We start from the raw sequence: 26,806 nt of genomic DNA, 5'->3' as shown, positions 1-26,806 counted from the left end.
ATCTATCTTAAATATGAATGAAAAGTTTTTGCTCAACTTATTTGAATATTTCATTGACTAAACTTTTCCTTAAGTATCGTTTTGTTCAACAATCAGAACAATTTAAACTTAAATCAATTCGCCGCCCAATGATAGTAGAAATTCCCACAGTAATACTTTTTGTCAATCACTTATTCAAAATCAGTATGCACACCGAAATGGGTTTTGTGCATTCTAATCGTAGATCATGCACTTCTTGTCCACCATTCCACGCATAACATAAGTTGCATCCCAGACGACATTTTCCGCCGTTGTTTAAATTCACCTATTTAGTCCGGCTTGTTTTGTGTTGCTTTTTCACACATTAAACTCTAATGGGTAAGCTTATGACATGACGGCGGTGCTGCCGTTTCCCCGAAGAGAAGCGCCCTGTGCAAAAAAAACAAACAAATTACTTGGCGTGTCATATTTTGATGCCGTTCTCATGCTAAATATGATAATGTCTCGTGACTGAACGGAGTGCTAGGGGTGATCAAAATTGTTCAATCGCAGTTGTTCTTATGCTGTTCAAGCATTCTAAGAGATTCAATCAAAAGACTGCAACGCTAAGTAAGCGACGAACCTTACAGTTTTACAAATATAATCGCGTTACATCCCTAATGACGACGCGATGTCTACTCATGACAAAGGGCGCTTCGTCATAATCAGCTCGCCGATCTGGAATGATTTATATGATTCCCAGTGTGCAATTTAAGAATTCACAAAGTTAAATGGTTTCATGCGCGACCTTTGCAATGAAAATGAACCAGTCGTCGCTCATGGCTCAAGAGCAAAGCACTAAAATACTGTATCAAAAGACAGTATGTAGTCTGTCTCTTGTGAGACATTATATCTGTGACATGACAGCTATAGGAAATCGAACCTATTTTTAATGCTCATATTGAAAACTATAAGTTTAGAAGTTGATGTTTTCGACAACGTTTAAAAAAAACAATGATCACTATAATTGAACGTCTTATAAATTTCACGGCTTATGGTATTTTGTGCATAGCTCTGAACTTGAAGTTTTCTTATATCCTTCAAATTACAGACGTTTCAAATAAAACCCACTGAATCAAATTAGGATGTATCCTGCATCGAAAAAAGTCATCATGACCCTGTCCTAGATAATTACAAACTAATTTCCAATTAGTTCTGTGATCATCGGAGCTGCTAGAAATCAGTGCAGATAATTTACTCACTGACCAGCATCAACAGTCAATTAAGTCATTCATTTCCGCCGAGAATACAAATCAATTTATGAACCCATGTTTTAGGATGCCGTTCCATGTACATTTTTACTGAACAAAAAAATCCACCTAAGACAACTAACTTTTTGCCTTCTGGGTTCCACTTAGGCAGTTCAAGAGGCGAAGGTTGGACACCGAAATTCAAGTTTCCACTTCTTCGGTAGATATTGGAAGACAAAAATTCCCGAGTTGCAGGTTCTCTACGAACAGCTTCTTCTGCATCGTCGCCATGAGGTCATCTGCAGCATGTCGGCTTAATTATAGGGCAAAATCAATCACATTCGAGACCCTCTTCATCGCACCACTCTCCAACCTCAACTCAAACCCTTTCAGATATGCAATTGGTGTGAGGCCTAAAAGATCGCACAATCTCAATCAACGCCATTTGACAAAACGCACTCGTCGGGTCGGGTCATCCTGGTCGCGGATCGGCAAAAAGATGTAGGGGGCTTAATTCTGGTGGTGTGTTGGCGAAGTTGCTTTATTAATTTTTACGAGATATTTATTCGAATATTTGATGAATATAAATTATACTTGTCGATGCGATGCTGCGGAGTCATCTTTACTGATATTGTATCTCCCAATCGTCGACGAATGGCACGTTAAGTGGGTCTTTATGCGATTCCAATTCAAACGCACACATTCAAATGCACATCAACCATTGGCGTCGTTGCATTGCCATCTTCATGAATGGCTAACGAGTTACTCTTTCCAGTGGCCTGTGCCAAAGACCTCAGGTGTACCGGACCCATTCATATTAGAGTGACGAAACTATTTGTCGCGCCTCGTTCACGCATCGACAGAAGGTACCAACTCTGAACCCAGCTAGCTAGCGTGCGAGATTGACGGGTGAGATGACGAGGTCCAGTGATGATTTTGTTAAATTATTCGTCAAATCACAATGCTACCCCCGAGCTGGCTGAATGGCCGAAGCGAGAGAATCAATAACCAAAATCAATAACATTTTTATTCGGTTGCAGGCGGTGGCAGACCCCAAACCCTTGCTAGGTTTGGTATCTTTGGGGCCCTCGGAGCCGTCGAGGCCAGCGGAAAAATATCCAAAGGGCCTCCCGGTATGAACCATGGCACTTCATGGAAACGGTGTGTCGGCTCAAGATATAACTTCAAATTTCATCGTTATCTTTAAAACATATATTTAAAGAGGAAAAGATTGGACAATACCAATAGGGGAAGAGCGGGCTATATGCGCCTATTAAGCAGAATACTGATTTAATGAAATACTACATCGAATATGTGTACAAAAACTATATACACATGAGCAGACATCTGTTTTTCTATACATTGGAGTAATTTTTATGTTGAAATCTCCTTCAGTTTTTGAGAAATCGATTTTATTATAACTGTTGTCAAAATTGCTGAATCTCAAACCGTGAGGGCTAAATGCGCCTATTTATGTTTTAGGCAAAATTTCGGTTTTTTTTTGCAATATTCCGTTTAATTTCATTGGAAATGCTAGAAACTCATAACTTTCATACGACAGAGTTGAATTTTTATAAAAATTCATTTCTTTTATTATTTTGTAGAATAAAACAAAAGTAAGGGTTGCTATATTATGGAGGCAGTTCATCCTTAAGAAAAACTTTATCAAATCTGTTTTAAAATCTTCAATTCTCTCTAAAGGTGTTAATTATAACTTTAATTCGAAGTTTTTACGAGAAAGATCATATATTTATTCTATTTAACCTGTTATTTTAGGATAGTGGCATTTTACAAACATGATAGGGGCATACAAAAACACTCTCTTATTCCACTTTCCAGGAATTATGAAACCATCAAAAATGCTTAAATTTGTTTTTCTCCTAAGGTTCATTTGAATAAGAAACAAAAATCACCCAACTTTTTGTTTGAGCTTATTTACGTATATTTTCTAAAAGTCAAAATATTACACCAAAAGGTATCAAAATCTTGTGCGAATTTTTAAATTTATTTGAGTTGGTTTATTCATAAAATTCTTTCTTGCCTTATGTTCAAAGCGTATCACCCTCAAAATGCATTGATTAGTTATGTTGTCTTGTCAGCCATTTCGTTAAACGGCCGAAGAGTCATTTAACCCGATAGGCCCATTTAGGAAACCTTTCCCCTAATTGAAATTTATCTTTTTTTATTTACTTAATCGTTAGAATTTTAAAATCTATGGGGTCATTCATCCCTCCGACTGGAAATTCATTGATTGACAAGCCCTTTTAAATACAAATAAATTTTCCGGAAATCGTTGGAAAGATAAGTCTATAGATAATATTTGTGAGAAGTAAGAGGAACGAAATTTTGTTTTATATGGAAAACGTTGAACCCGCAATTGGCGTGATAAAAATTTTGTTATATTTATGAATCAGTCGACAGCTTAAGGTATTAACAGGAAAAGTTTGTTACATTTATAGATATTTTTTAAATAACTAACTTTATTGATGCTGATCGTATAGCAGCAAGTTAATTTAATTTCCGCTCAGTATGTAGCATAGCATAGCATAGCATAGCATAGCATTGGGTGACTACACACACCTTGCATTGGCTGATACATGCGGTACAACTAATTATCATTTATAAATTATAATTGAGAATTAAATACTCATTTCAAGTGTTGCTATTGAAAATCAGTGTGGTACTACAATGCACACCGCGACAAGTCAATGTAATCATTATGAGGATAATCTGAAACAGCTAAAGAAACTTTTTAGGTGCAGAGAACTCATACGACCCAAGATGCTGTGTTCAGATAGGAAGGGGAAAGGTCATGTTTTTAGGAAATCCTATTTGGCAGATAGGATTGATGATGAAATAAAATATACAATTGTTTAATCATATGAAAAAAGAACGAGCTCACCAATCTTTAGACAGCTGGGTTCACGATGGATATCGTTCTATGAAACAGGTGCTGCGATACATATTTAGAGGACCTTCATCAACCGGCTTCTTACATATGAAGAATGATGGCACATTGCAATGCGAATAAAGGCTTTCTGATTTTCTGAATGCTATAAAATTTGTTTCTCGCGAAAACATAATCGCAACATCAAAGAACCTTTCTACTTATCCACATCAGACTCAAGATCACGGACTCAGGATTCGCAAGAAGAATGTCGCGGTACCTTCATCTGGGCAGTAGCATTCCTGGGCAATCTGGGTGGGCGCTTGCCCCGTGCACTGTATCACTTTTAAAAATATCAATTTTCAGATCTGCACCACACTTTCTTCGGATGAACACTTAATTGAAAACTAATAAAATTTTCTCTATTTGAAGATTTGAAAATTTTCTGCCCGAAAAAAATACAACCGTCACGTTCAGTCACAGCCTACCAAGCATTAAAATATTTTAAATTTCAATTTAATTTCCGCTCAGTATGTAAATTAAAAATTCAGACTTTCTTAATATTTTCGTTTGAATTCTCGGTTGAACTCATAATGATAAATCATCAATTTTGGCCAAACGTCAATTAGGCCTTACATCTTTTAGGCTCCGTATTTATTCAGGCTTTTGTGCATTCGGTCTTGCATCCATTCAGACCTTATTTCCAATCAGTCTAAGATCTATGTGGCCTACAGTCAATTTCACTTAGTACCCATTTAGTCAGGGCCGGATTAAGCCATTGGGGGGCCCGGGGCAATTTTTCTCGGGGGCCCCTATGGTTCGATTTTTTTTTTTTTCAAATGTCACCCCAGAGAATACAAAACATTTTAAACGTGTTAAAGAACTGGAGATGAGTTGCAAATAGCCATGTTGTCTGCGTAGAAGATAGTTTGTGGTATCTTCATATAATAATGATTAATTAATCACGTGCAAACATTGCGCAAGAGTTGAGAAATTTCGAAAGCATTGATTTGGGCTGCAGAATGCAAAAATTTTTTTTACCCTTATCTCCTACTAAAATTTTTCGATTTAGAATAATGACCGGATAAATATTTTCAATGTTTTTCATTTCATCATTGATGCTGGCTTGTGTTTCATCGAGAAATATTCACCCAATGACAATTGGTATGAATCATAAAGATTTAAGCATAAAAAAATTTAAAAAAAAATACATTCAAATTCCATAGAGATACAGATATAAGAGTTTAAGAATTCAAAACTAAAATCAGGTGATATTCAGAACCACATTTCAGTCTTATCTAAATCACCATTTCAAGTTTTGAGAAACAAAATATGAAATAAATAATAAAAAAGAGAGATTCAAATATACGACCAGAGCCAAATCAGAAATTGCAAAATTTGTATTCATTCTCATCAGATAAAAAAAATGTTATCAAATTATTATTCTAAATGTGAAAAAAGTTGCATTCGAGGCCCCCGAAGCCAAAGGGGTATATGTAAAAAAATTATCGATTGAAAAAAAAATCAGAATAGAGATTAAATGTTTGAAACACAGAACCAGTTATCATTGAAAACAGTCAAATAAGAAATCCATATAAATTTAGTACTTAAAACAAAGATTCTGGGTTCTCAAAATAAAGAAAACCCATAAAACTGAACTTCAGTAACCGAAGAAACAACACAAGACTTGAAATTCTAAATGAAGTGAATCTGGGAATAGATAAGATATAAAACATATAAATATTCATGTTAAGAGAATCACTTAATGATATTAGCAACTCAACTATGAGATTGTTTTGATGATAATTTGAGAACGATCTGAATTGAATTCAAAATATTTGCATCAGTAGATGATAAAATTTTTGCTGAATTAATTGAAAATGTTTCAATACGAATTTTAAGTTTTAGCTTGAAATTGGGATGTAAATTCAATTAATAAACTCTGTACTGACGATTTGTCCAATTTAACCTTCCAAAGCCGTTCGCAAAATATCCGTTCCGGGGAAACTTGAGTTGTAGTTTGATTTCGCTCTCCTGGCTGTTAATTTTAACCGATTTTGATGATATTATATCCATTGTTTAGGTAATTTTGTCGAGTTACTCAACATTTCAAAATAAAGTCGACATGTATTACCAAGTTATCAGAAACTGGATCAGAAAGCAAAAAGTCCGAAAAATCAATTTTATTTTAACTTACTACTCTACTACTTTACTACTCTTTACTTCTGACAGTGTTTCTGTATTTAAGTGTTTCATTGATGTTTAAAATTTTCAAAAATCTATCTATCCGACAATGCATAGACATGTTGAGATCCAATGAAAGTTTTGACCGCTATCTCAGATGTTCCGATAGAAAAAAAATCTTACTTTAAAAAAGACATCAAATTTTGGCCTTGCTTAGCTGTATTTTATTTCCAAATGAACCGGTTTTCAAAACTAAATTTATAATTTTTGTCGTTAATTTGATCATTATTTGGATAGAACAAACTTGGTCTGTTAAAACTCCCAGTTCTTCAGTATATTGGAATGATGATAAAGTTTTTTGAAATGAGCGCTTCGGGTCATATTGACCCGAACAGCTTTGGAGGGTTAAGCAACAACAGTTTGTTTAAAGATTTTATTTTCACAAATAGGGAGAAAAGGGGGGTGAATTTATAAACCAACGGAAATTTAATTGAAAAGTGAAAAGTGATTGAAAAGTGAAAAGTTATATAAAAATACCCGGTATTGACCCGGATACCGCCCGTTTAAAATTCTGAAATGTTTATCATGAAGCTTCTTTGTTATCTGTTAGCACTGTGAGCCAGTTTTGGCGAAATTAGCTGTTATTTTTGTGCAGTAACCATTAATTGGAAGTTAACGTAATAATAAACATTATTATTGTGCAAGACGTTTGTATGTAATGAAAATGAGGTGATGTTTTTCATTATTTTATCTGTTCTGTACAGAATTCCTGACTGACATGTTTCGATAAAAAAAAATGAAAATTTGAAGTGATTGGCCTCATATTCTTCTAGATTTTTTTCGATTTTTTTTTATTTTTCTTGTCCAGATTTTGTGTTGAAAATTTTGAAATTCAATACCAAGATTTGTGAGTTCGAGAGTTCGAGAGTTCTAGCCCAAGACTAAACGTCGACCTCAGTTGTACCGGATAAGTTTTTCCGGATAAGACTGTCCGACAACTGCATGACTGATATAAGCTGCGAATGTCATAAAGATGTTAAAACCACAGAGAACAGAGTTCGGGCTGGAGCTCAAAACGTGTGTGAGAATACCAACCTAAGTTTCAAACCAAATTTGTAAGTGGACTAACATCCATAAGATGTCGCTACCAGTACACCTACATATTTTTTTTATTTTTTGACACGCTCAGAAATTATTACTCATCGCTCATCTCAAAGGAGACCAGTGCAATATATGACAGTAACACAATTTTATGTGTGAAAATTTTTAAAAACATCATGATTTAAAAAAATGCAAATCATAATTCAAACACATACCGTCAACTGGGGCAACATGCAACAATTTTCAACTTCAATGGCTTCTAAAAAACTTATGTTTACAATTAATCCTACCCCTTATGCATCAAAAGTTTTAAGGATGCTGGGGTATCAAATTGGCGTAGTTAGAAAAATTATAGGTTTCTTCAGTTATTTTTAATTTTCTAAAAACATGCGATTTTCACCCTCCTTAGAAAATGGGGTAACTTGCAACAAACTTTGTTTTTAATGAAAAATCTTATGAACACGTACGGAAATTTATAGTTTTTAATATTTAAGCGATGCCTTAAAGATCATTACGCATGACAACACCAATTGCAGTAGTTTTGGGCTAATTTTCACATTTTTTTCTAAAATGAAGATGCTGCATACATTTATGGGTTAAATAATACTACGAAAAATTCTAAAAGCTGAAACCATTAAAATAAATGTTTGAATGAATGAAATTCCAATGTGTACAAACGCGTGATGCAAAACATTCATATTCCAACACATGGAAACGAGATTTACAAGGTATTTCTTTGATTTGCATTTTGTTGCATTTAACCCCAGACACCTAACGGAATTTTAAAAATATTTATTTAAAAAAATTGGGTGATTGTTCGAAAAATATTTTCACACCAACAATGTTGGTATAACATGAGGAAACCAGTAAAAAGTTTGTAGGTAATATTATCAAGCCGATCCGTCATACTGGGTAAAGTTTTTTTTGGCATAAAAAAATGTTAAAATTTGTACATCTATTGCTCGATTTTTCAAATTTTACATAAAAATAACATAACTTAATAAAATTAGCTTAAGATGTGAGAAATTATGTCATCATCATTTTGTGATCATTAAAAGATAACTTTATTACAATACATTAAATTAAAAATTGATTTAATGTAGTGTTATATAAATGTTGCATCGAGCCCCGCTGTTGCATGATGCCCCGTTTGACGGTACTTTAATCGATATTAAATGCCCCATATTGTATCAATATTGACGCTGAATTGAAAGTTGAATTCCAAGTTTTAAAGAATGGGCTTGGATTTTACTATCAGTAAACAGTCTGTTCTCTGTGTTAAAACGACCATAATCGAAAAAAAACCTAGATTTCGATATTTTATGTCTACAAAATGCGGGAGAACTGCTTCACTGCTTTCTATAGGGGCCCCCTTAACGTATGTAAGAGAAAAACTATTCTCGATATTATTTTACTGGGGTCCCTTAAGTTGTTTTATTTCAAGTTTCCATTCCGATTTTCTAGTTTTTATTTCTTTGCACAGATTTAGAGAAATTGAATTAGTGTGATTAAAGTAATGTCAAAACTTTTTTTCCCTCGGGGGTCCCCCTAAGCCGGGGGGCCCGGGACAATTGTCCCTTTTGCCCCCCCTTTAATCCGGCCTTGCATTTAGTCTATTGCCCATAAGCTATTTCCTAGCATGTGAAACTATCAGCTGATTTCTCATTGTTTACAAAATTAATAACATATGATGGTCCGCTGAATATCTAAATGTGATTGAAGCCAAAATCAAAAGGAAATCAAACGATATGCGTCACAGTAATTTTTTTAAAAGAAGATATGTTTTATTCTAGGTTCATCATGTTTCAACAGATTTAAAAAAATTGAAATGTCTACAGGTAATGAATATTTAATTTGAAGGAAAAAAGAATAAACCGAATAATCATTGAACAGATAATCTTCAACTGCCGAAATAGAAATCAACTCAAGCGTAACATTTCATAAGGGCGAAACCGCCAAATGTAAACAAATCGAGTTAACGGTCATTCTGGATGTATGCGGTTGCACTCTACTTTAAAAACGCGAATCAATCTTAAAATCACTTAAAACTTTCAAAAAATTAATAAAATTCAATTGTGCGAAACTTACTGTTGATGCATGTTTGTTGGAACGTGAAGCTACGCCTATTCAAAATGGGGTTTATTTTCCTTTCGTGTAGGGCCAATAGGCGTAGTTGAGTTGACCGTGTGTGACAAAACGGCCTAATTACAGGGTCCGGCAATTTAACTGCTACATTAAGGCTATGATCATTTAGTATCCGGGCAGTTACAAACGTGTGTATTTTAAAAACTATTCATTTGATCGAAAAACTTTCTATGGAAGAAATGAAGGTGTTAATATGACATTTAATGTAAAAATATAAGAAGAAATATTGCTCAATGATTTCAAGAAATACTCTAACTTTTTCATAGAATCGCTTTTTTATCTTTGCACACTTTTTTCAGTCATGTATTGATTTATTTTTTTACGACAGAAGCAAAACCTTTGCAAAATCATGATATTTTAATCAAACTCACCTAGAAAAAGCAATTGGGATCTGGTCTTCTTAAAAGAAGGCATCTCGAAGAATTTGATATCTTAAATCCGGTTTAACATAAATTTTTGTGCATCAGAACATTAGTTATTTCGTTGGTGTCTACTAGTCAGGCAAGACTTTTTGCCTGCCGGAAATGGATTTTTTTGCATTATTTAAGGAGTCTACATTCAGTTATCCTCAATAACCATAGACTTTTTACCATATTTAAGATCAAGGGTTGCACTTCGATGGTTGGTTTGAACTTCTCATGGACCCTAGAGTGGCTCCTTATACTTTTTAACCATCTGGTCCGAAAAAAAAAATCAGAAAAAATCAACAGTTCATGAGCTTTCAAGTCAACAATGAAGAATTTTCGAGGCGCAAAGTGCGTAAAAGGAGCAAATTTGTGCAAAATTATTTTTACCATGTCTTTTTGCATCTTAAATATCTCAAACACACGTTAACACCTGTGGGCCTCATACGATGCGTTCCTTGACCGTCTGCGGCGAGTGGTTGAACTCAAGGGCGAACAAGTCGAACTTTACCAGTGAATTTTGAAAAAGTTATTTGTTTTCAAGAGAAATTGAATGAATTTGAAATAAAAAGTTGTTGTTTTGATCTATTTATATGTTTATTTCAATGTAGCACTTCAATTGCCGGACCCTGTAGCTTCTTCGGACCCAGGGACCCAGATCGAAAAATCGGACAAAAATCGGTCGTGTTTTGGTCGTTCAACCCGTGAATCGGTCCGAAAACAGACTAGAAAACCAACCAAATTCGGACCAATTCAGTACCCTGGTGACACAAGTTTTCTGACTATATGATTGCTATGATCGAAACCACGGTGGAACGTTTCGAAACTAGACGACGCGTCGCGACAATTATTTTTCATTCTGGACCGATCTGAACAGTCAGGTCTTGACTTCGACGCTGCTTTTAGCAACAGGAAAATGGTCCAAAACATCGGACGTTTTTTAACTGACAAGCTATCTTTTGACAGTAATCGGTCCGTTTGTGAGACTCGCTCTGATCCGGGAAGTAACTCCAAAACCAAAACAAAAACAATCGATCAATTGGGAGAAACTAACAGGAATCGAAAACAAAATGCAGAACTCGAAAATATTTGGTAATTAGTAATAAGATAACCTACGAACAATAAGTGAATATAATGCACATTTCTTCACATTTTTGTAGATGACGGAAAGAATTAAAGAAACATAAGCTATCAAAGAACGAAAGAACATAAGCCGTAAATATCATGAATTTTTCGAAAAAGATACAACGGCTCACCGACAGGACTTGAACCTGCAATCTCCGCTTTCAACAGAGCACATTTCTTGATTTTCTTGAACAAAAAGTGGCCGATTTTTTAAATAGGATTGGATTAGATGTTTTGAAACTTCAAACGCGTTTTTCTCGTTCCGAGCTAACTGCTTGTTTTGCCCTTATGAAATGCCACGCTAGAACTGTGATGTTATAATTTTTCAAAACAAAAAACAACAACAAAGCGGGCCAGTATCTGTCTCAGGCAATACCGGATTCGGATAATAAAATCGATCTAATATTATTGCGGCTTATTGATCTCAGCAGCCAGGACAAGCTTGAAAGAGTGCCCGGCTTTACCCGCACTTGCCCGGATATTTGATATCAGTTTTGGGAAAAATCCGGTCCGACCCGGTTTCTTGGATTTTATTAAAAATGACAGGATTCTGCCCTATTTATTTGCTTATTCTTAAAAATCTCTAATAAAGTTATAATTAAGTTAGTTTGGATTTTTCCATCCGAAAAAGTAAATTTTTGACCAGGTTTTATCAAAATAATCTTCAACGGTGTTTTGGAAACCCTATCTCAGGATTAATAACCTTTTTTTTTAAACGAGCACACACACATAGGATCTCAGTTAAACTTCATGTTTCTTTGAAGAGATCTTCTTTCCTCAACTCTAAGCGTACATCTTTCGAAGTTATAATGGCTAGCATCTTACAAATGCTAAAATCACTAGACCACAGAAAGTGTGCTATGTATGACATGGCCGGGATTCGATCTCATGAACCTTGGCGTAGAAGACTTGAGCTTTAACCACTACGCCAAAGCCGCTGGCTCGAAACCTTCGGCTTAACAAACAAGTTGACTGAATGAGTTTAGGCCTAACGTTTTTTTTTGCCGAAAGACACTACTTTGTTTGTTGTATATCATGCCATTGTTTTTTTTTTTGTTTGAAAATAAAATGCTAAACCAAAAAAGAATCTAATATAACCTATGCGACTTTTCACATATTTTTACGGTGTTGGTAGGTATGTTTTTTGAGTATGTTCAAGATTCTATTCCCATTTTTTTTGTATACTTAAATAAACATGTTTGAAGAGTTCATTGAAGTCCGACTTAAAGACGGTTGCATCATATTGCCAAAAAAAATCCCATGTTAATCTTTATTTGAATTTTTAATTGAAATTTGAATACTAAATCAAAGTACTCAGGAAAATAACTGAAATCTGATGGAAAACTTAGATAGCAAAAAGTTGTATAGATATATGTAAGTCCTTAGGTTTCTTTCTTCTTCTTCTGACACCAACATGGCCAAAACTTGTATGCATCCTGGAAAATGAAAAACTTGCGTTCCTCATTTTTCTTTCCAACACAGTATCTGATATATATAGAACATGAATTGCAGATACTACTACAGCCAGGCCAACCATGTGATGATAAACGCAATAGATACAGGAACAAGGGAAGAATAAAGCGTGGAATTCTCTGCCAAACGCTTCATATGATTGTATATGGTTTTGGTTATAAATTTAAAATAGAATATAAATAAATAAACAGATTCAAAATAATACAGAACGGGCTCACCAAATCAAAGGGAAACTATAATTACGGATGATTTAGGACGCAAGAATAGCTTTAACTGCGGCAAAAATTTCTAGAAACTCGGCTTGACTGGATCAGGGGATGTTGGGGAAACTCCTTGCACGGATAAAAACTCTATAGGTTGTTGTCAAAATTCGTATGGTTGGCTCATCTATATCACATATTTTTGGTTGAACGCATAATATTACTTAATCAACATCGATAACTACAAAAAACTAGCGTTTATGTAAAGCTGATTTGGCTGTAGAGGATTTCTCAACCGCATATCGCTAAAATAATTTAACAGCTAGTAGATTTGGCTATATTTTCCTAGTCTACATTATAATAACTGATAGTTATTTTTTAAATATGATGCGTGACTAGACCTTGAATTTCGTATGAACAAGCAAGTAAATTGTCTGACTTAGAGGAAAAAAAAGCCTTGCTTCCTCGCAGGAACCGAGGCTAACTAGTAGGTCTTCTTTAGGGTGGACCTCTAATCCAGAGTCCGGTCGGTTCCATTTTTCGGACTTTAGCATGCAAGTCCTTAGGTTTTGAATCTTAAATTTGGAAGTTTTTTATCGCCATAGATTTAAATCTCGTGTTATGTATCTGATTTCTAAAATCGATATCAAAATTACAAAGAAGTGGCAATTTTTTTTTTTTTTTAATGTGCTTCTACATTTCATTATGTAGCTCAAAACTTTAAATTGTATGGCAATAAATGCAATCTCAACACTTTAAGTAACTCAAAAAAAAGTTTTATATTAAATTTCGGCCCAGGGAAATAAGAAGTCACGGCTGGTTGAGTTTAAAGACTGACTTTTTTTAGACCTTGGGCTTTTAAGAGATGCATCTCTTCTACTTCTGATTTTTCCTAAACTTCACAAACTCGAACAACGTCAGCTAAGCATTCCCATCTCGTGTCAAAACTCCAACAACTAACATCATAAAAAAATTCCTCGTCCTAACAACAACAGCAGCAGCATCATAGAAAACATAAATTCACGGGACATAAAATTTATTCCCTTTTGCTACCGTGTTGGCAGTTATTGATGCACCTTCGCCCTATCGACGATTGGCTGCAACGTTTGTTAGCTTGTTTGGCTTCTGTCTTTCTGTCGTTTGTCGGAGACATTCGGAGCCCCAGAGATCTTCTGCTAGACAGCCGTGATGCATCTTATCAATACTGCAACGCGTACCACCCAACTTGCAGCGCAGGCAATTGACTTTGACATTATTTCGCAAGCTGGCAGACTTTGGTGGTTCTTTTTCCACATGGAAATCCAGGCTAATGTAGTGCAGTAACTTATCGTGTTTTGGACACTGGCTGACTGACTGAGGAAAAGCTTCTTCTGCTGCAATCCGGTGCAATCTCAAACAAGTTTGGCGGCGTTGCACTTTGTAAATCATGGCACCTCCAGCCTCTGCCATGCCACCTCGGCCACGTAATCGCCATGTCATGCGCCTGTCAACACTCTCTGTGCCACCAACAACGAAACGCTCGCTGGTGAAAAGTCTCGTGTGTCTTAGCTGAATATATGATTTAAGTTATCAGCCGCATTATCTGTTTGTCGTGTCGTCGAACGACGACGACGACGGAGACTGAAGACATCATGAAAATCATCTGATTTTTGCTTCTTCTTCTATAGATCGATAGCTCACAAGACTAGGTATATACCTTAAAGATGCAAAAAAGCACGCGACCCAGCTTAAAGGTGGAGACACTTTCGTTCCATTCAGCCAAATATATGCGACCGATCGTGTATGGTTTTAATAGGTTACCTTTAAATTTGTATGGGGAGGCTTTTAGTTCCGTGCAATATTTTTTCGGCTGCTGATGCTGGAGTGGAGTGAAATGCCACCCGCAACTCGACGTAAGAGCTAGAAATTTATCACCGCAAAGGTTAAGGTCGTCGCTGATTCGACACGGGTCAGGAACGCGGAGTTCTTTCTCCTTTGCTGTTTCGGGAGTGATATAATCGTGAGCGTGTTGTGTTGGATTCTTCCGTCACGTAGTTTGTGTTTAGGAGATGTAAAACTGAAAATATGTTCAACAAAAATTATACTAATAAAAATTACCAATCATCAAACAATGTAACTGGAATCCTTCAACAATGGAGCAACTGAACGACCTTGACTTGGCTGACGATATTGTTTTGCTCGCCCAAACACAACCAGAAATGCAGAGCAAACTCTACGACCTCACCGAAAGTTCCAAGGCAGCAGGTCTCAAAGTCAATGTCGGATAGACCAATTCGATGGAGATCAACACAGGGAATCCCTCCAGTTTCATGGTAGCTGGGCAACAAGTTGAGAAAGTGGAGTGCTTCCAGTATCTTGGTAGCCACATAACGCCTGATGGTGGAACCGGGAAAGACATCGAAACCCGGATCAGAAAGGCCCGATTTGCGTTTGCGAGTCTTCGAAACATCTGGCGTTTACGCCAGATCTCTCTACGAACAAAAATCCGAATCTTCAACTCAAACGTCAAATCCGTAATGCTGTACGGGTGCGAAACTTGGTGCACATATGCGGTGACGACGCGAAAGTATTTGTAAACCGCTGCCTGCGGAATATCATCCGCGCTTGGTGGCCTGTCAACTGGATCTCGATTGAGGTACTACATTGCCGGTGTCATCAAAGGGCGCTAGAAATCGAGATTCGGGAACGTAAGTGGAGATGGATTGGGCACACGCTGCGAAAAGATGAAAATGAGATTCGCAGAGAGGCGCTAGATTGAAATCCAGAAGGTCATCGAAGAAGAGGCAGACCCAGAAACGAAACCTAGCCGCTGAAATCCGAACTGTCTACGAGAATCTTGACTGGGACCAGGTGAAGACGCTGGCTCCGGATCGTCAATAGTGGAGGTCTTTTACCACGGCCCTATGCATTGGAGGATCGGCGCGGGATCATTAAGAAAGTAAGTAAGTAAGTAAACAATGTAACTCAAAATAAAAGAAAGACAAAAAAAAATTCTAAAAAGTGCACCAACAACAACGAAAGCAATAAACAAATATATAATCCTATATTAAAAAATCATTAGCAAAATTTAAATTCAAGTTTCGAAAATTATTCCAAACAAAAACTTAGTATTAAAAAATCAAAACATAAAACTTTCGTTGAAGTGAATACGGTTTACAATGTTGATATTCATACTCCATATTCATTAAAAATTACATTATAAAATAAACTATTGGAATTTTACAATTCTTTCCAAATATCCTTGTAATGTAATTGAAATATAATGTGTAGATAACATAACGCCAAGGTTTTTTTGTTATTCAGTGCTAAAGAAATGAGTTTTTTGAAACAAACTTCACAAAACACCCAAAATACACCCAAAAACTTCAATGAATTAAAAGGATAACTTAAGAAAATGAGCGGGAAATTATTCCAAACACCAGTGCCAATAAAAGTAGATCTGCTTTTTTGTTTAAATCAATTATGAAATCAATGCAACGTTGAGATTGAGCACTTTTTTGTCGTTCAACTCTTTAAAAAAAAATCTCTATTCAATTCTTGGTAACATTTTTCTGAATTTTTTTTTTTTTTTTGATTAGATTATACCATTCACCATACCATCGATATTAGCATGCTTTGCCGGCCATAAGTTTGGGATAACCCCTACAAAAACATTGAAATATTGATCGGTCATATCTCAGCGATCTTATGACATATTGCCATTATCTCATTCGAAAGATCGGGAGCAAAACCTTCTTTGTATGTTTTTGGCAAAAAGTATATGTTAATTTTTCATTACATAAACTTAGCTTTAAGTTCGGATATTTTCCAAAAATTGCACTTAAAATTCAAACCTTACCATTTTAGGGTGGGGTGGACCAAATTTCAAGAATAGAGTTGCATTCGAATCCTTTTTTATACTTATCAAAACACATTTGTTTAATTTTGTGCAAAATATTTGCAATGTATTTAAAATATATAAAATAGCTACTTAGTTATTATGTAAAAGTTTGGGATCACCCACAGTATGGTGTAACGGCTAAAAGTATGGGCATTATTATTTCACGCGTATCTCTGTTTTCACAACAACGGATTGTTTATCTGGTAAGCTGATTTGGAAGCTAAAAAGTTGTACTTGCTTTACAATATTTATTCAAATATTTTTGAGGACAAACTTCATTAAAGCTTTAGTTAAAATTAGATCAAATTTTCATCAAAAAGTCCGAACGTCAAAAAAAACATGCAAATTTGATTTGACCATAACTTTGTTGTCATTCTAGAAATTTGGTGCGTTTTGTACGGATTTGCTAAAATGCTGATTGTGTGAATGGATTAACCCAATATCGGTCATTCGTCACAAGCGTGCAGCGAGTCAGTCGGCCAGTCAGTCGGCCAACAAGCGTGCTAGCCGAGAAGCGCATAGTTTCCTCGGTAGTTCGAGATCGGGTTGCTCACAGGTGTTGCTCACAGGTGTTGCAGACCTCCGGACAGGTCTGCACATTTGGCGACCGTTACAGGTAATTTCTTGTTACATAACAAAAAAAAAAGAAATTATAAAAACCGAAAAAATACCGAACCGAAAAAGTAAACAAACGTGGTCATCGACTCACGCTGAGTTTATTTTCATCAAACTTGATTGAAAATCAATCAGTTTGTTAATTACCGTGATAAAATGAATACTCATTAGGTGAAATGTAGTTGAAACAAAAAGCAACGCTGTTGAATGATTTCCGGCGGGTTGTGAAATAATACCGAAACTGGAATTGGTGAATTAAGTATTGAAGTTTCGTTGAGAAGACAACATGAATTCAAAATTAAATTTCAAGCAAGTCGTGAGGACAGCTTGATAATGTTCACAATTTCAAGCGGGTTGAGAGGACAGCTTGAAATTGGAAGGCGAGTTGAGAGGACAGCCTGAACGTATCGATAGCAATTTGAAGCGAGTTGAGAGGACAGCTTGAAATTGAAAGGCGAGTTGAGAGGACAGCCTAAACGTATCGATAGCAATTTCAAGCGAGTTGAGAGGACAGCTTGAAGTTGAAAGGCGAGTTGAGAGGACAGCCTTAAAGTATCGATAGAAATTTCAAGCGAATTGATAGGACAGCTTGAAATTGACAGGCGAGTTGAGAGGACAGCCTAAGAGTACCGATAGAAATTTCAAGCGAGTTGAGAGGACAGCTTGAAATTGAAAGGCGAGTTGAGAGGACAGCCTAAACGTATCGATATAAAATTCAAACGAGTTGAGAGGACAGCTTGAAATTTACAGGTGAGTTGAGAGGACAGCCTGAAAGCATCAATAGAAATCTCAAGCGAATTGAGAGAACAGCTTGAATTTAGAAGGCCGGTTAAGATGACAGCTTGAAACAAGATTGAAACTTAAAACGAGTCGAGACTTTCAATTTGAAAAAAATCGTGTTGACTTTTTGAAATTAATTTTAAAATCTAGTGAGTTCGGAGAACAGCTTGAGAAATGATGCAACTATGAGCGTGTCGAGGGGACAACATGAAAGGAGGAAGAAAGGGTATCAAGAGGACAGTTTGAAGATTGCTTATAATAAGAATGAACAATAAAGCGTGTCCAGGTGATAGCTCGTATAAATTGATGAATTGATTTCATGCGAGCTTACAGGATAGTTTTGAATTGACAAAACACAATTCAAAAGAACAGTTTTCCCATTCAAGGAATAAATTTGAACTAAACCGTTTGATAGAAGAACTATGGAACGTTTCGAGAGAGCAGCTCGATAGGATTTCAACTGAGTAATAACTGCTCCTGGAAACGAAAAGTAGTATGTAGTAGTAAGTATGTTGAGAGGACAGTTTCAGTATCTCATTAAATTAATAATCAAGTTGATTGAGGAGACAGCTTGAGATAATAGAAAACAATGAGAAAGTCTAGAAAACAGCCTGAACTAATAGTTTGAAAAAAATGAAAAAAGTGTATATTTCTTAACGTGCCGAGAGGTCATTTCGTAATTTTACCGATTTGAACCAAGCGGGTTGTAAGAAAAGTTTGAGAAAAAAAATACAAGATGAGTACTTACAATATACAAAAGTACAATACAAAATAAACCATCTATTGTGCATGAGCTTTGAGCTTATCCTCATGAATTTGAATCGAAATACACAATTAGTTCGTTAGATATCACAATTAGCCAATTAGAAATTCATCTCACGGGTTTTTCCCCGGCAGTTTTTATCAAAAGTTTTTGTATATCGCGATTTAATAATATTTTGATGCAGTTGATAACTGAAGCTTTAACGCTGGTAGTTTACAATCTTGCCAACCAGAAATGGTAAAAAAAAAAATTTAAAGTTTCGTGATATGCAGTTAAAACGAGAAAATGAATAAAAGAAATATGGAATATAGGTTTTCTCGATTAAACTCAGAGTTCAAATGAGCAATCGTTGAATTATAATACCATTTTATAGATTTGTTAACCGTGTATCAAATCTGTGGAACGCAAACAAAAGATTATGCAATATAGAAACAAACGTGTGACTAAGTTTGAAACCACTACAACCCAACTTGCTTGCATAGTGTTATAAAATATCTATTTGAGTTTTTCATATAAGTATTCAACTTTCCCATACATACCTAAAAGTTCAAATTAATATATGTAAACGTTACTATAAATTTCTGCAAAAAATCATGGTTGAATTCTGAACCAAAACGAAGCTTTTAAGTCCCCAGGGTTTGAGAAACTCAGAAATGACCCCAAATCGACTTAGTCTAATCTTAAAGCCCATTCCATGTTGAAACTATCATCTCAAGGCACCAAAATGGGACATTCATTTGTTAAAAGAAGATTGATTAAGAAAAAATTATATCGCCAAATTTATGTTTTCCATCGAATAATAAAAATTCTCCAACAACTGCACTCTCATATGCAGGTAACTCGAGCTTCTATCAGTGTGCAGACCTGTCCGGAGGTCTGCAACACCTGTGAGCAACACCTGTGAGCAACCCGATCTCGAACTACCGAGGAAACTATGCGAACTAACTGACTCGCTGCACGCTTGTGACGAATGACCGGTATTGGGTTAATCCATTCACACATCCCCCTCCCATCCCAAACAAAATGATTTAATATAATTAAAAAGAAACTGTTTTGAAATCGTTTCTTTTTATCAATTTAAAAAAAAATGCAAATCGACAATAAGTTTGTTTTTGTTTAAGGAAACTCGTCTACTTGGCATTTGCCATGCATCCTATCGATGGACTGATGTGAAGTAGGTTATAGTACTGAAAATCAACATCCGTTTTGTTTCTTCTGTGTAACCGAGCGTGTATTTGGGTTTTGTACCAATTTATAAATTATCTAAACGAAATTTTCCACTGAACAACTTAGTAGAAGACTGTCACTTCGTATCTTATTAGACAAAAAAGTCATTAGCTGTTTAATGGGGGTATGACTTTTGGCATTGAAAACAGATGGAATAGGCAATGACTTTTGATAATCGCACGTATTTTTCTTTAGGTCCGCTAAAATTTAACATAACTTTGAATTTCAGTACTTAGAAAAGTCGGGAATTAACCAGAAATGGCTTAAAGTGAAAGTTGGAAGGAAGTGCAGAAGCGTCCACCGGAGTTTCCGTAAATTTAGAGACGAATTAGTGTTTTTTTTTTTTCATAAAAAGAATTGCAAATCGGTAGCTGCAGAAACGGAGTGTTTGCACATTGAATTTAAATTTTGTTCTAGTGTGGAAGTCTGACCGCTGCCTGCCTGCGGAATATCATCCACGCTTGGTGGCCTGGCAACTGAATCTCGAATGAGGAACTACATCGCCGGTGTCATCAAAGGGCGCTAGAAATCGAGATTCGGGAACGTAAATGGAGATGGATTGGGCACACGCTGCGAAAAGATGAAAACGAGATTTGCAGAGAGGCGCTAGATTGGAATCCAGAAGGTCATCGAAGAAAAGGCAGACCCAGAAACTCGTGGCGGCGAAGCCTAGCTGCTGAAATCCGAACTGTCGACGAGACCAGGGACCAGGTGAAGACGCTGGCTCCGGGTCGTCAACAGTGGAGGTCTTTTACCACGGCACTATGCACCGGAGGATCGGCGCGGGACCATTAACCCTCCAAAGCCGTTCGGGTCAATATGACCCGAAGCGCACATTTCAAACATCTTTATCATCATTTCAATATACTCATGAACTGATAATTTTGACAGACCAAGTGTGTTCTATGAAAATAATGATCAAATCAACGCCAAAAAACTAAAATTTGAGTTTTGAAAATCGGTTCATTGGGAAATGAAATACAGCTAAGCAAAGCCAACATTGGATGTCGTTTTTTTAAAGTAAGATTTTTTTCTACCGGAAGATTAGTCATAGCGGTCAACACTTTCATTGGACCCCAACATATCTATACATTGTCGGATAGATGGATTCTTGACGATTTCAAACATTAATAAAACAGTTAAATACAGAAAAGCTGTCAGAAGTTATGAGTACTTTAAAAATAAAATTGATTTTTCGGACTTTTTACTTTCTGGACCAGTTTCTGATAATCTGGTAATACTTATCAACTTTATTTTGAAATGTTGAGTAATCAGAATAAATTACCTACACAATGAATATAATATCTTCAAAATCGGTTAACATTTGCAGCCAGGAGAACGAAATCAAACTACAGTTCAAATTTCCCCGAAACGGATTTTTAGCGAACGGCTTTGGAAGGTTAAGTAAGTAAGTGGAAGTCTGAGATTGTTAGGGGAAGCGCATATTGTGAGGAGTGTGTGAAAATTCAGAAATAATTTGGACCCTTGAAAATAAGACATAAATTAATTGTGGAAGCCTCGAACGAAAAGGAAGAAATCGGTTCTGATGTGTTTAATTTTTCCCTTTATGCGGTCTTCACAAATTTATTTTTCCTGCGCTCCGCTTGCTGCGATCGATTTTTTTTCCTGCGATTCACCTGTACCTATCCGAATGTTTATAACGTTAAATGAATCTAAAGATATCTGTGCAACGTGATACATACTCCCGGTCTTCTGGAAATGTGGTTCTCGAATATGAAGGGTGAAAGAATCAACACAAAAACATCGGTGGGATCATTGCTTGTATTAAATTGCAAGAAGCATTATATTCATTCACCATTATATACAAGTAAATCTTTTACTAGAAAGGCTAAGGTGATAATTTTGAAATAGGTAGTAAGACACATATACATATCAATATTATCAACATTAACCAATCAAAGATGTAAAAGATTGAAAGTCTATTCATAATCACATGACCCTTTTGGTCATGTGGCTATGATTGGGCGGGGCTTATTGACAATGAAAGTTACCTCGGAATGTGCAGCTGCCATTCTGAAATGGGTTTCTGAAATTTTAATAGAGCTAACACCACCAGCACCCGCGATTGAGCAATTTTAATCAAATGGAATAATATTGTTTCTTTTGCAGAACATACCTGCCAGCTCAGGTGGTCGTTGGTTGGATCATACATACATACATACATACATACATGTCTTTTGGCATTGAAAACAATAAATTCAAAAAACTTTTTTGTCTAGTAAGATACGAAGTAACAGTCTTGGACAAAGTTGTTCAACGGAAAATTTTCATCAAAGAATTTATAAATTGGCATAAAATTCAATTTACACATAAAATCTTAAAAGTTAAAATTTACTCATGTCAACGTTACATAAAAATTCTGCAAAAATGATGGATGAGTTCTAAACATAATCGAAGCTTTCAAGACCTCGGGGTACGAGAAATTCAAAAATGACCCCAAACCGATTCAGTCTTTTATAAGATGCTTTTTTTCTCGGAATCCATGGTAATGCAGACGAAACTTTTTAACACTTTAAAAATTTATTAACATTTTTTTCGTTTCGATTATAGTCGTTTTACCATCTTTATGGCATTTGCGACTTTATCAACGTTGCAGTTGGCGGATCGTTATTGAAAAACTGATCCGGTACAACTGTGTTCGATGTTTACTCTTGGGCTCGAACTCGCGAACATCGGCTCAGGAGACAACAGGCTTGCCAACTGAGCTATATCACAAGCCCTGAAGCTAATTTACAAGTTATATGTGGAAGTTTATTATAAAATGTTTTATATGAAAAGCTGATCAGATTCAATGTGTTTTGTAGTGCTTTTTTAAGATTTCCTTTGGAAAATAAAAAAGTAGGAAAAGATAAAAAAGAATAGAAAATCTACAAAATATTATTTGCTTTTAAGTCGCACCAATGAACCGAATTTGAAATTTTGGGAAGAATTTAATTAAAAAACATTCCGAATGCTCGTTTTGTCAAAACTCACCATTTATAAAAATTCATCTCTTTAAAAAAAGATTTATTCCAGAATTGGCGTTATAAAAACTACAACAAAGTCCAATAAAATAAAGGATTCAAACGAAGTTAGAACAACCTAGACAAAAAGACTCCATAATGATCAAGCGACAAGCGAATGTGGGCAAGTATCTAAGGTACTAGCAGAATTCATGAGCTCGAAGAAAGTTTTTCTAAGTTGCATTAGGTAATTGCATTCAAATTAGGGTATTATCCAGACCTAGGTGAGGCTAATAAAAATTCATTGCTGCATTTTTGCACCATGTTTTTGATTTTCGACAAAAAATCTGAGCAGTTTTTTTGAATAGAGTTGTAATCGGTTAAGACATGGCAGTAGAAATGGGGGGAGGGTTTGGAGTTTTTAATTTTTCGTCAAATTTAGATGTTTGAGTAAGGTTATTCGATAGTAACAATCTTGACTCAAAACTGATGTCAAAACCTCGAAAACTAATCCCAGGTTCAGAATTCAGCAACAGATTTACAAAATTTTCTCCCTTATGAATATTCATTAATTTCTTTATACGAATTTTTTTTCAGAATCCTTATAAGCAAAATCGAAATTGTATTTGTGTTTTCACATTTCGGATTATGTATCAAGTTAAGGATTCTTGATTTTCGGTTCGAATCATAATTATAAATTGAAATAAAAAGCTGTGTTTGAAATCGTCGTTTAAATTTGGTTTAAAATTTCCTTCAAAGTTTTATTCATGATTTTCGCATGTTTTACATTTTTTTCCGAAAATGAAAAATAAATTGAAGTTTTTATGTCATATTCAGATTCGAAGTTCATGAGCTTTATTTTAATGCATTCAAACAAAACAAAGCTTCAAAATGCGATATAAATTTATCATTCGAAATTTGTATTTTTTATTTAGATTTGCAAGTTGGATCAGAAATACAAAATTGAAATAAAGAATAATCATTGAAACCCAAAACATCCGAGTTATTATTATGGATTCATGATTGAGAGCTCCGAAACTGATTTCAATTCTCTGCTCATATTTCTAAATTGAGAAACCGTTTTGTACATTTCAGAAAACGTGAAATTCCGAAACAGATTTAAAATTCAAAATTCAGATTCAGCTCGTAAACCAGTTCCACAATCAAAATAAAATCATCAAGTAGAATATTTCGGTGAGGATTTAAATTGCAAGAGATCGCAGGTTTATAATTCTGATTGTTAGTTCGATTTTTAAATTTAACCATTGTCAGTTAGTATGCACAGTCCAACTGAAAATGACAAGCACTAAGAAGAATTATAGTTCGTTTTGCAAAATAAAATCCATCCACAGGAATTTATTTTTAACGAAAATTAATTGATAATCAAGAAACGTGTATCTTCTCTATAAGAAATTGCAGGAAATTGCATATGTTTTGGCGCATTGTTCAGAATTATTAATATTGCAGTATTTTCAAGAACGAAATTTCAAACTGAAATCTTCAACTAGGATCGAGTTTGCATAATTACGATTTGCACTGCAAATTTTAAATCTTTAACTTTTACCTTTGAAAATTGGATTTATTTTTAGAGTTTTCTTTCGAAATTGAAGGGTTTCATAAAAAAAAATTATTATAAGTTCAAAATAAGCTAAATTAAGTTGGCCACATTACCCGGTTTTACTCGGACTTGCCCGAATATTTTATAAAAAAAGGGGGAAAAGATTCGGTTGCCCAAATTTAATTTAAAAAAAAAATATATTTTTCCGGATTAATTCACATTTTATTGGAAAATGAAAAAAATTAAACTGCATCGTTATAATTTGAAATTAGGTTGCCAAAAATTAAATGATTCAAGCTAGAGTTTCTTGAATAAACTTAAACGATTTTTGGGAGACTGAAATACGATTCAAAATCAAAATTTTTCAAATTTTTATTTCTTGATTTTATCCAAGAGTTATTGGATTTTTGTTAAATTTTTACGATTTTGGTTTATGGTTTGAAAATTTGGAAATAAAATGTCCGAATTTTGCCAGGTTTTGAATAAAATAGTCCGGATTTGCCCGGCCCGGATACCAAGGTTGCCGAAAAAAAATCTGTGTTTTTGCGAAAATAAATTCTGACTTTCTGTGATTTTTCCAAAAATTCTGTGATGGATTTCTGTGATGGAAAAACATAGGGAAGAGTGGGGTAACGTGGGCCATGGGGAAACATGGGCCACTTTAAATATCTCAGCTGTGTGTTATAATAAAATCTCATTCCAACTGTCATCGTCGTCGCTTTGTGCAAGCATGTTTTTCTATATGTTGTTGACTTATGTACGGATCATATGCTTCTTTTATTTAACTAGCCTAGAATAATGTACTTACAAAATTAAATAAGAACCCGTTAAATCGCACCCGTGGGAGACCTCAAGTACATAACAAAAATATGCTCATAAGTTTATGATCTTAATTTTGTCATGTTTTTTGACGTGGAAAAGGAATTTTTGATGAAACATCAGTAAGTCACACACACGCAACCCATTTGCGAATCATAGCTTGTGGGGAATCGTAGGCCACATTTTGTGGGGTATCTTGGGCCACCTATGTTTTGGTGTTTTTATACACATTCAAAACTTAAAATACGTTTTTCCTATCTGCAAAGTTTTCTTATGCCAAATAAAGAGTTGTGAAAAATATTTTGTCCATTTTTTCCAGTGCGATAGAGACGAACAAAAATCCTATACAAAGTAATTTTGCCGAAACGTTCGCGAGCCAGGAATTAGAAACTATTCGATCATACACAACTCTCTTTTTTATTTCCTCATCTGAAATTGCTTCAAAATAACTAAAGAAATTACAGTATTGTTCCGATTTTGTCAGCTCCCGATTTTGTCTACCCCCGATTTTGTCTATCCCCGATTTTGTCAGCATTTTATCCCGATTTTGTCAGCCTTCAAATTTAGTTGAAATTGTCTGCTTTTGAGCTAAAATTGCCAGTCATTTAACACTGTATGTTTTTTTGGGGGTTGTCCTGACCCACGTAGAGGACTACCCATTAACCACTTGGTATTTAAAAGGTTGGTATTTAACCCTTTAATGCATAGTGTTGTTTTAAAACAAAACTAATCAAAATCCAAATATCTCGAAAACGCGTGGATATTTTTGAGTGATGTATTTAAAAAAATATTCAAGAGATTGAAAGAAATTAGTTTATGGTATTCTTATCACGATTTTTCAATGCATGTGTGAGATATCGAACAATGTATGCAAAAAAATTGCGAAAATCAAATTTATCTATTTTTTCGAAAAAAGTTGTTTTTGGAAAATGGCTGTCTTTCTTTGCAAATTCTAAATTTTTTTTTTAAATTTCAATCAATCACAAACACCTTCCTGTACCCAATTAATAAGGTTTTGAAGAAATAAGCAAAACCGTAATGTAAAGAACTAAGAATTTCAAAAATATTTTTTCATCTTTGATGGACCATAACTTTTATAATACAGTATTGTTCCGATTTTGTCAGCTCCCAATTTTGTCTACCTTTAAATTTAGTTGAAATTTTCTGCTTCTCATCCATGCATTTTTGAACGCAAGTTTGACGTTCTTAAAGGCTCTGGGATTCCGAGATGTTCCGATTACGACCAGAGGGAGCTTATGGTCTGCTGTGACATTGGCGCATGGCATAAAAGTGATGCGCTCTTTAATAATTTTACGCCCTGGAGCACTAGTCTCGTTCGAACCAAAAAGTGATTCTGTTGGCAACATTTTGAAAAACAATTCCGATCGTCCGCATTATACACCATCTGAGCAGTAAGCTCTCGATGAAGTATTTCCTCGTGAAAGTTCTCCAAAAAACCCTTAACACTTCCTAT

This window comes from Uranotaenia lowii, chromosome 2 (assembly GCF_029784155.1).
Source record: "Uranotaenia lowii strain MFRU-FL chromosome 2, ASM2978415v1, whole genome shotgun sequence".
Classification (NCBI taxonomy): domain Eukaryota; kingdom Metazoa; phylum Arthropoda; class Insecta; order Diptera; family Culicidae; genus Uranotaenia; species Uranotaenia lowii.
Note: the sequence above shows the minus strand (reverse complement) of the source record.